Source organism: Lycium ferocissimum, chromosome 9, assembly GCF_029784015.1.
Source record: "Lycium ferocissimum isolate CSIRO_LF1 chromosome 9, AGI_CSIRO_Lferr_CH_V1, whole genome shotgun sequence".
Lineage (NCBI taxonomy): Eukaryota > Viridiplantae > Streptophyta > Magnoliopsida > Solanales > Solanaceae > Lycium > Lycium ferocissimum.
In genome coordinates this window covers 803745-817519 of record NC_081350.1, presented here as the reverse complement: position 1 = coordinate 817519, position 13775 = coordinate 803745, and the positions used below count along the sequence as shown (strand labels likewise).

Below are 13775 nucleotides of genomic sequence, written 5' to 3'. Positions count from 1 at the left end.
CCAGTGCAGCTGTGAATTTATCAGTATAGATGGGTCTCCCAATTGCACTAGCTACTTTACTCAAGGCTTCAGTTGACCAATACCCGATTGGCAACCTGGGGAAAGTTACCCATAAGGGAATTGTTGTTAAACAATCTAGATCAAACTCAAAGTTAATCTCCCAATTTTGCAAGACAAACAACTTATTATGGAAGGTGTAAGGGTTAGCTTCAGTCACGACCCAATCAGAGGGCCATGACGGGCACCCGGAGCTAACACACCGAGCACCTCTAAACATACGTCTCATAATCATTTCTAGGTGGACCATAAAGATAGCTCATGGGTATCATGATCTGTAAGGGCATATGCCACAAGATAACGACACATCTCTATACAATCTTCAACAATTATGCCCATCATCACCAGCCGACAAGGCTACTAAAATGTCATACAAAAATATGAACCGGTAGGGTTATGAAATATCTAACGGTACTCACATGTCTACGAGCCTCTACATAGATTACAATTGACCATAAGGACCAATACTAATAGAATGCAGCTCCGAAGTAAGCGGAGTGCTCTTGAGAATCCGCTAATGAAGCTCCAAAGGGTTTGGTCAATCTACCTATCTACCTGAGGGCATGAACGCAACGTCCACGAGAAAGGACACCAGTATGAACGATGTACTGAGTATGTAAGGCACGAATAACAACATAATGAAAGTATGAAGATAACGTAATATAAAAAAGATCATCCTGTGCGTCTGAATACCTTTTTAAGGCGGATGTCATGCATGCTTAGCTTTTCCATATAAACATATATAGTATCTTGTCCGGCCGTTAAGGCGCGGTGAAATATATATAGCATCTTGTCCGGACGTTAAGGCGCGGTGAAATATATATAGTATCTTGTCCGGCCATTAAGGCGCGGTGAAATATGTATAGTATCTTGTCCGGCCGTTAAGGCGCGGTGAAATATGTATAGTATCTTGTCTGGCCGTTACGGCGCGGTGAAATATATATAGTATCTTTTCCGGCCATTAAGGCGCGGTAAGTATCTAAATTACACATGTATAAATACATATAACGTGCACGAGAGCCCAATTAAATGTTACTACTCTATCGGAGTGACGTAAGGTCAATAACCTCCGATTTATATTATGGAGCAATCATCATCGCTATATCTCACCTTGAAGGAACAATTATCATAAGGTGAGATTAACAACAATGAATAAAATCAAGAAATTCATGAAATAAAGTCAATAATGTCATAATAGCATCAAATCCATAAGCTTTGGAATCTCTAGAAATGGGATCATCATCGTCATCATAGAAAACATCTATTTTATCATCATAAGAACTTTAAGAATCATAGAATTCTAGCTTTTTGGGAATAAGGATATTATGGAAGTCATGTATGGGTTCATAAGAAAAGAATCATGCCTTTAGAAAGAAAGAGACTAGCCTTAACATACCTTAAGTTGCCCAAGCAATCCAACAATCGGGCTAATTACAACTAGCACGCCATTCCATTCCTATAACAAGGAATACACATATAAACTTAGATGGTGCTACTATATCACGTATATCAACGACAACTTGATTTTAGAGTAAAACGGGCAGCATTTTCCCTAACTCTCCAATCACCTCAACATATACAACAACCTTCCCTAACTCTCCCTGGTCACATACGACCTTTCTTACTCCTTCTATTTCCCATTGGACTACTTTACTGCATATCTAAATGTACCTAAAATTTCTTCGGCAGGAGTGATTCCAGTCATAGTCCGGAATACAACATATCGTGTTGACGAAAATTATTCTCTTTGATTCGCTAAACCTTCATCATCTTGTCATACCTCCTTTTTCACATTTGTCTCATAATATACTTGCCTTTAGTACATTCTCACTTTTTTATAGCGCATTCTTGATATATTGGTTCATCTCGAATTTTTGCTCTTTCAAGCCAGTACATTCCCCTCTTTTGAACTTGGGAATATTGTAGTTCATCTTAGAACCGAATTTGTTATTCCCCCTATTAAAAGATGTTCTCATATACTAGTAACCTTCGAGTATTAACCGTCTTTGATAGTCATCTGGCCGACCTTAGCGATCCTTCAACTCCCCTATTCCATATAATGCCGGAGTTCTTTTCATCACATGGTTTAACTTATTTCCTTTTTGCTAGTTGAGTTTTTGTATCAAATCAAAATGCTTATATATATCGGATACAATTCAGATGCCTTCTTTATTGTCTTTTCACTTCTACCTTTCATGGGCTAATGAATTAATGGGGACAACAGAATTCATTAGGCCCCTTATGGAGTGTCCGACTATACCACGCTCCTTTAGCCCTAGTCTTTCTCCATGACTATCTTCTTAACATCCTTGAAATTCTCCTTGCTCTAGGTTTGCAATTTAGATTTATTTCTATACTATACCATTAAAAGTTGATAACCCATACCATCCATTCCCACGACTCGTCCTTTCATTAGCTTAGCTCATTTTGTCCCGTAATTCTTCTTAACTACTTGTTTGCATCACAACTACGCATCATAGTCCTTCTAGTGTTTTGTCGATTCTTGTTCTTATCATGAAATCCTCACAAAGTACCCATTTTCTTTCTTCTTCTCAATTACCTCATAGCGGCATAATCAACTACTTATCCATAATCAAAAACATTTAGGGTTTGAATCAGGGACATCACATCCTATAATTTAGCTCTACGGTACGATCTAAGATGAGAAGGAAGGGTCAATGGTTCTTAAATGCCCTGCAGCCTCTTGTTTATAAGTGTGGAGCGTTTCACATCCATAAACAAGACTCTACTGGACACGGCTCGTAGACATACCCTAGGACGAACTGCTCTGATACCACTTTTGTCACGACCCAACCAAAGGGCCATGACGGGTACCGGAAGCTAACACACCGAGAACCTCTAAACATACGTCTCATAATAATTTTTGGGTGGACCATAAAGATAGCTCATGGGTATCATGATCTGTGAGGGCATATGCCACAACATAACAACACATCTCTGTATAATCTTTAACAATTATGTCCTTCATCACCAGCCGACAAGGCTACTAAAATGTCATACAACAATATGAACCGATAGGGTTATGAAATGTCTAACTATACTAACATGTCTACGAGCCTCTACATAGAATACAAGTGATCATGAGGACCAATACCAATAGACTGCAGCTCTGAAGTAAGTGGAGTGCTCTTGAGAATTCGCTGGTGAAGCTCCTAAGGATCTGGTCCGTCTACCTGCGGGCATGAACGCAGCATCCACAAGAAAGGATGTCAGTACGAACAATGTACTGAGTATGTAAGGCATGAATAACAACATAATGAAAGTATGAAGATAACGTAATATAAAAGAGATCAGCCTGTGCCTCTGAATGCCTTTTTAAGGCGGATGTCATGCATGCTTAGCTTTTTTTGTTTAAAAAAAAAAGACTTTTCAATATATACATATATAGTATCTTGTCCGGTTAATATGCGGTGAATATATATATAGTATCTTGTCGGCCGCGGCGCGGTGAAATATATATAGTATCTTGTTTGGTCAGCAGAGCGGTGAAATATATATAGTATCTTGTCCGGCCGTTAAGGCGCGGTGAAATATATATAGTATCTTGTCCGGACGTTAAGGCGCGATGAAATATATATAGTATCTTGTCCGGCCATTAAGGCGCGGTGAAATATATATAGTACTTGTCCGGTCATTAGTATATAGTATCTTGTCTGGCCGTTAAGGCGCGGTGAAATATATATAGTATCTTGTACGCCATTAAGGCACAGTAAGTATCTAAATTACACATATATAAATACATATAATGTGCATGAGAACCCAATTAAATGTTACTACTCTATCAGAGTGACGTAAGGTCGGTAACCTCCGATTTATATTAAGGAGCAATCATCATCGCTATATCTCACCTTGAAGGAACAATTATCATAAAGTGAGATCAACAACAATGAATAAAATCAAGAAATTCATGAAACAAACTCAATAATCTCATAATAGCATCAAATCCATAAGCTTTGGAATCTCTAGAAATGGGATCATCATCATCATCATCATAGAAACATCTATTTTAGCATCATAAGAACTTTAAGAATCATAGACTTCTAGCTTTTTGGGAATAAGGATATTATAAAAGTCATATATGGGATCATAAGAAAAGAGTCATGCCTTTAGAAAGAAGGGGACTAGCCTTAACATACCTCAAGTCGCCTAAGAAATTCAACAATCGGGCTAATTACAACTAGCACGCCATTCCATTCCTGTAACAAGGAATACACATATCAACTTAGATGGTGCTACTATATCACGTATATCAACGACAACTTAATTCTAGAGTAAAACGGGCAGCATTTCCCCTTACTCTCCAATCACCTCAACATATACAACAACCCACAATAACAACAAAAAGCCTACAAAAGTCCTTAAATACTCCTTTTACTGCTACAATAACAATATACACTTCCTTTCTTCCCAATCAAAGAGCATAATCTCATCAACACACCAACAACATTAGATACCATCCATATACATGGAAATTAGCTCAACAACACAGCCACAACATGCTCAAAACAGTCCATAAACTCAACAACTACAAAACAACACTTTATGACCTTTCCTCCATAACTATTTTCACTTTTAAGACTTTCTAAACCTTCAAATCAACTCAACATAAGAGATAGGATGAAGAACATACATTATACTTGATAAACGTTAGCCACACCAACTTTCTTCAAGACCAAACTCACCACAACATCAAGAAGCAACAATCACTTTTCATGAACTAGTTTGGGGTAATCTTGATGAATTCTTGACACCCCTCGGGGGTTGGCACCGTACTCGAGCCTTGGGGTGCTCCGCTTCCGGATGTCCAAGTTCGAAACCCGCCGGGTGCGCAAACACCGAGGGCCATCTGACCGGGGGAAACCCTGACTACCCGTGGTGCACTTGCGGGAAACTCTGTCGAGGTTCGTGCACCTCCTGGGATTAGTCGGGGCTTTCAAGGGGACACCCGGTGCTTAATCAAAAAATCTTGATGAATTCTTGATCTAAGGGGCTATAAGTGTTTAAGAGAAGTGTATGGATGTTTCTAGAGCTTAAAAGAAGTGTAAATAATGAAAAAAAGGAGAATAATAGGGTATTTATATTCAAAGTGGGGTCCATGGATAAGGCATTTGGCAGCTTATCTTGAAATGCCCATAACTCCCTACTCCGATGTCGTATTGACGACCGATTTGTTGCATTGGAAACTACACTCGACGAACTTCATTTTAGGCTCTCGAAACACCTCAAAACTCCTGATATACTAAGAGATATACTTCTGTACAGTTGATCCAAAATTTCTGTCCAAAATTCTGCCAAATTTTTTCAAATTTTTGACAAACTTATTTTCTTTAATTTGCTTGATCCCCGAATCTTCCAAAACTTTCCATACATGATATTTATCATTCATTACACTTGATAAGGGTCATGTCCTTTGGTTCCAAAGTTGTCCTTCTCGGTTACGGCTTACAAGATCATAATTCGTCCTTTACTTCATTGTTACGTACTTCTCATGGCTTGCACCTTTCAAAACTTCACGGGACCTCTCTGATACTCCATTAATACGGTGAAATATGTGACTTGCTCATGCTCTGAAAGTGCGAGGTGTAACAGCTTCCGTGACCCTCTCACACTCCTCCACAGTTTCAAACCGAAAAATATAAAGAATAAAACACAGAGAAATCACATAACAACAAGAGAAAGGAAAAGGAATGAAAAGAAAACCAGGATGTCATTTCTAATCAACAAAGTAATACCTTCCAGCACTTCTTCAAAGGAGAAGCTTTATTTCCATCAAGCTTTATTTCCATCCTATGTTTGTGGCAGAGAGAATTTCCTCATTGTGTCTTGATCTTGTCTCCTCTCTGAGCCACTATGTTTAACTCCAAACTTGCTCCCTTCTGCGACGTCCATCGTGGTTGATGACAATAGTGGATGGATCGCATTTTCTCTGTCCATTTAAAGTAAAATTAATGATTTTGGAGGTATTGTCCTTTAAACCTTTCTAGAGATCATAAATAAAAGTAAAGTATACTTTTGCACTGGATTGGCTAAAGAGTTCACTAAAAAATTAAGCACTACTAAATCAGCTAATGCAGCGTCCTCTGAGGTCGTGGTTGTTTTGACTGAGCAGAGTTCTCTTGCTATGGGAGACTCGTTGAATCTGACAAAAATAGCTTGGGTAATTCGACTATCACTTCTAGATGGTGTAAAATTAGAAATACATATATGTATTTATTATCATCAGAAGAATATACTTATATTTGCTATTAAGCAGCATAATAAAGTTATTAATTATTAAAATCAAAGTTACCTATTTTAGATTAAATTTATTCTTAAGGTGTAGCTCTAATATGCAGCTTATGGTTTTAGCGAAGTTAGTTGCTTGCAAAAGGCTTCTTCAAGACTTCAAACATAAGCATGAAAAGATAGAGGCGACATCTGTCTCCTAATTTTGCCAGTTGCCACAGACATAAGTGAGAAAATTAAGTATCTTGGATTAAATGATCAACTCAAAAGTTTCTACCCTTTGTACCTCTAATAACTTGCTCTATCGCATAGTCTTCGGATTAGACAATTTTGACAATAGCATAGAAATAAAAAGTAGCAGAAAACCCTTCATAGTAAAAATATCAACCTACTGGAAAATAATAGGGACAAGAAATTAGCAACACATAGACATACCTTTATTGTACATCAATAGTGGATCCTGCATAAAGGAAGAATCTGAACCCTGAAATTCAAGAATTTGAATCGTCCAGACAAAAAAAAAACATTAGAATTATACATAAGCTCGTACATAGAAGGAGGGTGTAACAGCTGCAACAAATTCATAACTTGAGTTCATGCCAAAACTCCTTAAAGTTAAACCAAATTTCTAAACATCACTTCCACCAAGAACTAGAAATAAGATATTAGATTCCTAAGAAAATCAAGCAGAAAAGATGAAAAGAATTAGTGTCGAGAAATAAATGACATTTCTTTTTTCTTTTTTTCTTTTTACTGTAACGAAAATGGACATCAGCTTAACCCAACTATAGAAGCTAGCTCATCATATGAGAATCGTCTAGGTTCATTATACGGAGACAATAGTTCATCCCTCAACCAATATAGTACACTGAACTCTCCTTGTTTATTGAGGACTGGGCAGTTGGAGCATGAAAAAATATAATGTGGGGCCTAACATTAAGTAAACTGAGAACTGCACTAAGTCTAGCCCTTGTACCACTAAGAAAATGAACCTTTAACAAGAACTAAAAACTCTAGCTTATAATATCCAAGACAATATAAGGAGACGATTAAGTTATTTCCTCAACTAATATTGCACTGTTAAAATTTCTCTAAGCCATGCCAGTTTCTCAAAGTATTTCAGGATTCAAAGTTCAACAGGCCAAAACAAAGGCCCCTTTAAGCTTTTATAATGAGAAGAGAAGTTGTATCTTTTTGTAAATTTCAGTAAATTGACATCTTAGGATATGTTAGGTGTTAGGCTAATGTTTTGCTACCTTCAAAGCCGCTTATGTTTCTTTCCTTTATCAAATAGATTAATCGTATCCAACCATAACCTCAACAGCAAGCATCAATATAATATTTAGCCACAAATTGAATGAAGAGTAGTTTCAGATTTCTGTGTTTCTCAAAGTAGTTTCTGTCAGTCCTACTTTAATTTTCTGCAACTCAACCTTCAACTACAGCAAAAGTAGTCTGCACCTTATCTTCCTCTTTCACTTCTTTTTCTCCCCTAATTCCACGTGTTAAACCATCAACGCAAAGCTTCTACGGTCTATCATCTCTAAATCTATTTCATGAAATGGCCTGTGGTCCCGTTATATGATTTAAGGACCATACATTATTGTACTCTTTCATTAGGGGCAAAGGTAGGTTAAAACAAATTACCCATTGTAGGGTATGCATTATATTTTGTAGGTTTGCTTTCTTACAGAGGATTCACGGAATGTCCAAGCTCTAGTAATGTTCTTCGCTTTGCATCGAATTAAAACACACGCTCCACCCCTTGTGCGGCCCCCGTCAATTCCTTTGAGTTTCATTATATCGAACGTACTCCCCAGGTGGACTACTTAACCTGTTATCTACAGCACCGAATGAGACTAAATTAATCATTAATGCTCAAAAGAACCAAAGTTCTCTTTATCAATCCTTCAAAACTCAAAAACACAGAAAGTTAGCTTTAATAAGCTTCTCTCTATTCTGTCTTCTTACCACTTTGAATTCAAAATCTGTAGCGACCATTAGTATACATTTCAACACCCAAAGAAATTGAAATTTAGCATGCTTTAAAAACTCCAGTATATATTAGTAATGTTTGCCTCTAAACTGATGGTATGACCTAACGACTCTAAAATCAGATGCTAATAAGACAGTTAAATTGACCCGAGCAAGACTACCTTGTAACAAGGTTCATACAACATGACCTAAACATACTTAAAACTATTCACAACTCTTCTTTTATATTGTCAAAGCCATAATATTGTTTAAGCATACGAATTTTAGATAGAAGCTAAAACTAACCGATAAAATAATCGTGAAGAATGAGAGCTATGGAGTCTTTTTCTACACATACTATCTTATGGGAATGGAGTTTCTAGAAAGTATGATTCTAATTCTTTAAATAACATGCTTCTCCATAAAAGAATAGTTAGAATATATAAGTCAAAGGTCTCAACTCTATTCTAGACATTCTCACACCACTTTTCTAGCTTCAGAAGCATTGTACTATCTAAATTTCACTTTCTTGTATATGATCAAGTAATATTCTGTTGCGGCAATTTCTAGCTAGGGCATAGTCACAAGTCAATAGTTAAGAAACTTACTCCAAATTGCAAACTCTAATCTCAGGAGCATAAGTACTCGTATTTTCAATACCTTTACATTATGTCAAACAAAGGGGGAAAAGGGAAGACTGGTCAAACGCAAAGATTTGATGTACTAAAACTACTTTAAGAGCTCCAAAAAATAGGATGAACATCATAAGTGAATTGCAACAAAACCTTGCATCATTGAACCTTTAAATGCTTTGGCAAATGTTACGACATATTGAACTTTATGGACATGTAATAGTCAATCTAATACTTGGGAAATATATTTAACACTTGAAAATTTAATTGCTTTGTAAAATAGTTTATAGACTTTAGGAGTCTCTCCTATAAAAACTCTATATTTTTTGGCATCTCAACATTCAATTTGCAACTGGAATTGATGTGTTAATAAACCACGATGAATGAGTTAGTAGATTAATATGAGAATAGGCGAGTACCATAAAGGTGATAATTAAGCAGGTGAACTAATCATAATATTACAGCAGGAAAAAAGATACTCCACAAACAAAAGATTTCTAGAAAAAAATAACATGAAGAACCACTGCACTTCACCCCTTAGTCGAATAAGATCAGTTTTGCCAATTATTATTTTTTTTTTTTTGAAGCTCCGGGTTTTTTTTTTTTTTTTTTTTTATCAAAGTCCACTAGGCTTTTGGGCCTGTAATAGTTTTATTAATTTTTTAGAAAGCAAAAAATACCCCAAAGGGAGAGTACAAGTAAGGGGACTAGACCTTACCTTACTAATCCTACGAGGCAAAACCCAAACTAACCGGAATGAAGAAAAAATGAACTCGAAATGATCAAATAAGCTATGATCACCATGTAGTTTATAACACACTCTATGATGATATTACATATGATAATGCTAAAATAATGAGAAAATAATACAAGAATAAAGACATAACCCTTAATCTCTCGAGCTTGTAAAATCTTCTATATTCATTGATTTTTCCACCTTGTCTCGTGCTTCATGCCTTTCCAAAAAATGTTGGAACTTTATCATTTCTTCTTGGATCTTGTGGATTTTGTGGAAGTGGCGAGCGCCACATTTTTGCTTGTCTCATCGGATCGCCTGGGACAAATTCTTCGGCTATTTTCCCATCCCAGCCCGCCCTTCCCGCATGAGTTTTGTGTCGTTTTACACTTTCCACCGTCTAGGAGACAAATCTCCATCCCTTGCGGATTGCGGAAGTTTTGTGCAATCGATTCTTCATCCATATCAATTTTTGGACCATCTCCCTTAGGAATAGCCACTCCGCAGATGCCCTTGAATGCTTAGAATAGCCATCTGATTAGCATCATTCCCATCTGCAGCCTCGGTAAACATGGCTTTCATTCCTTCTAATGAGTCGACTGCTTCTTCTAATGAGTCGACTAAATCAGGAGACTGCCCACCAACTGCTTTATATCCTGTACCACATGGAAATTCATGCTCCTCACCATTCTCTTCTTCTTGTTTACTCCATAGCTGCCTATCCCTATCAGTGTTAGTAGCATTTGAAGGAACTTCTAAGCAAGCTTGGTTCAAAGTAACAAGCTTCTCCACTACTTGGCAGTGATTTATAGGAAATACACCAGCATTAATATCTTTCATAGATGGCTTGGTGTTCTTTATTGGAGTGAAAGCCTTAGCATTAACATTAAGTTGCTTCTCACCACCCTTATCAGCTACGTGAGCTGAATCTGCAACTAGTTGTAAAGCAGTTGTACTTTCTGCAACCTCTACAAGATCAACAGCTGCATTAACCAACTGCTTCTCCAATTCATTCTTAGCAACATCATTTAGTACTTGAACTGTAGGTGTTATAGCAAAGTGTGTCTCCACATTTATCACATCTGAATTTGTCTTCAATGCTTCCTGAACTGTTACCACTTGATCTGAGGTGCCCGCTTCTTCAACATTAGCACCATTTCCATCCTCTAAAGCTGCAAAGTTATTGGTATTTTGCACACCATTAGAGTTAGGATCAACAGTTTGAACTTTTTCCCTTCCACCAGATGAAACAACTGCTGTATTAGCAATCTTTGCACCATGATTTTGACCATCGCCATTACTCTTAGACAGTTGTTTCCCAGCATCAAGATTCAGAGATTTCTGAGCAGTGGCATACAACTGCTGGCCATTCTCTTGCACCTGATGATCTTTTTCCACAATTGCATTCTCATTATTCCCTTCATGATCATGAAGATTAACCACTGCCTCCTCATCAATACCATACTCATTATCATCCCCTCCTTCACCTAATGCAGCAAATTTATTTTGCGCGTGTACTAGGCTTAGAATTATCAGTAGCAAAAGAGGTTTAAGTAGATTCAACATATTTCCCAACATTACCTTTCTTATTCTTCTTTCTTCCTTGAGTTTGCCATTTATGATAATCATTAACTTTGCCAACGACTTTCCCACTGGACAAAATTGTGTGAACACCATCATGAGGGTTTATATTGCTTCTATGGTTTCCTTCTTCATCATTAGGGTTTGCCTCCTTATTTCTTTGAACTCCTTCACCTTCACCATTGTTTTCGTTATCTAGTATCAACTCGGGATGTAAATTCCAACACCCATTCACATCATGTCCTTGAAGACAACACTTACAATATTTGGGCATGAAATCATATTGATTTTTACCCAACGAGATTTAACATCACCCTTAGCATCCATAACATTAATTTGTACTCGTGTAGATGTTTCTCCAGAAAATCAACCTCCACCTTCACACGAGCACAAACTGGGGTCTCGTTTTATTTTTTGTAGCTAGGTCAAGTGTCAATGGCTTCCCCACTGCCGAAGTAATGAAAACAATACCTCCTTCACAAAATAAATGAGGTGCAAGCGTTGGGAAGGAAATCCAAGCTATAGCATACTTGTTTCTTCCTCCGGAGAAAACCAAGGATCCCACTTCAACGTTCTCATGGGATAACATAAACCTTTATCCTTGATCCAAAAGGAAGACTTGGACATAAGTGCAACATAATCTTCAAACAAGCTACATCTAATAAGAACATGTCTATTACACAAATATCCAATAATAGGCTCTCCCTTGAGTTCACATTGCTTTGGAATGGCCGTACGTAGTGCATTAAGATCATTCCAACCATTCGTGAATTTTCCAACAACAGCGTATTGGAGATCTTCACGTATTATCATAGCATTAATCTCCTCCATATCATATTGAATTGTGGGTTCACCATGATGGTAAACTATAGGCTTAATGGGTATTGAAGCCGATGGCTTTTTGCTTGAACTAGGGTTTTGCGTTGGGTTTTTGAGGATTTGTGAGTAATCAGGGGTTGTAAGAATTGTCATAGGTGGCTGGACAACCTCAGGAGGAGGTTGCCCATTGGCTTGAGAAGCCATAGATGGCCGAGAAGGAGCTCAAAGCTCCTCTCTCACTGGTTCGCCGTCTCCGAGAGAGAGAAACAGCCGTTTTGGTTTCAGGGTTTAGGGTTTAGAGTTTTGCCAATTATAAAACTCAAGCACAGGAATAGTTTTTTTTTTTTTTTTTTTTTTTTTGCATTTTTGCATTTTTCTGCAGTTCAAAGCTCACTAATTATGTGTAGGATAGGTTCACTCAAAATCTAATAGCATACCAAATTTAGCTGCAATTCTACTATAGATCGAGGACAAAGGATTGTTTAACTTAGGTGCGGACAATTTTCAAGTCGAGCGATCTGACCAAGAAGTCCACACCTACCTACCTGACTATCCAAAACTTACTCCTAACCGATCCTAATAGCGATCGTCTCTCAAACAATTTGTCGAACAGGTTGTGTGCATCTCTTAGAGCAAGTTCTTTGTAACAATTGGTATAATTGAATTACCCTCCCAAAAAGTGTGAATTATAATTCAATGAATCATACTGTTATATCAATTAAAAAACATCAGAATTTTCATAATTTGTGATCTGAAATCTACACCAAACGTACCACAGGAAAAGAAAAGAAAAGAGAAATGTGCGAGCAAAGAGAAAGAGGGAGAGAAATTTAGAGCCTTACCTGGTGATAGCCGGTGGTGGGACGTTATCAACTTATCAAGTAGCGAAACTTTTAAGAGGGGAAAGAAAGAGAGGAAAAAAATGAAAGGAAAATAGCAGAGAAGGAGACGGAGAGCGTTCAAAGAGAGGAAGATGACATGCTTTTCAGCTCTAAGGACACTTAAGTTATGATGAAGCACTTAAAAGGACAAAAATGCATTTCAGCGATGAAACAAGCATGTTGATACCAGCCTCTATATAAATATTAAAGTTACAAGTTATTTTAACTTAAAGGTGATTTTTTTTCTTTTTTGACACAACTATTAATATACACAAGTTAAATCCAAAACTAAAATGCTTTTATGAAAGGGTGGTGGAGTGCTGGTTAATTATATATTGACCATCTAACCGCAAAATCCAATGGTAGACACAAGCCCTACAATTAAGGTGGTTTGATAATTAGAAAAATAAAAAATCGAAAAGAATCTAAAACTTCAGTTCTGGAAGCCATGATGAAGAAATAAGAACTGAAAAAAATAAATAAGGCACCGAAGCCAAAAGTAAATAAGTCAGTCAAGCCATAACATGGTGGTCCAAGTTAAGATGAAGGTGATGTGACGACATTGTTTTAGCCAGGCCTCGAGGATTTTTTCCAAATTATATATTGATATATTTTATTGGTGTGTGTTAAAGGTGTTAATTTACATCTATAGATAAATAAAATATAAATAAAATATGTATCTAACTATGTTTTAAAAGGAAAACGTAGGATACAAATCGAAAGACCGTGAATCAGCACCTAACGTCTACTTTTTTTTTTCTCGGTAAACAACTTCATTCTATTACTTCATAAGATGTATATCCCAACTTGGTAAAGTAGACTTGCCAACTGGTTCGCTCAAACAAACTT

The 13775-nt window shown here is 37.0% G+C and overlaps 1 long non-coding RNA gene across 5 annotated transcripts; it reads right to left on the bottom strand.

The window, feature by feature from the left end:
* Positions 1 to 265: 265 nt before the first annotated feature.
* LOC132029504 (uncharacterized) lies at positions 266 to 13362 on the bottom strand. 5 transcript variants are annotated; one of them, XR_009407825.1, is made up of 5 exons: positions 12888 to 13362; positions 6739 to 6787; positions 5811 to 6217; positions 4215 to 4274; positions 2973 to 3251 (listed from the first exon to the last, which is right to left on the bottom strand). It is a non-coding gene; the product is annotated as an uncharacterized LOC132029504 (long non-coding RNA). The 5 variants fall into 5 exon arrangements; XR_009407826.1 differs by having other exon boundaries at positions 5811 to 6004; positions 12888 to 13353; XR_009407829.1 differs by lacking the exons at positions 2973 to 3251; positions 4215 to 4274 and adding an exon at positions 266 to 1513.
* Between the last annotated feature and the right edge of the window lie 413 nt (positions 13363 to 13775).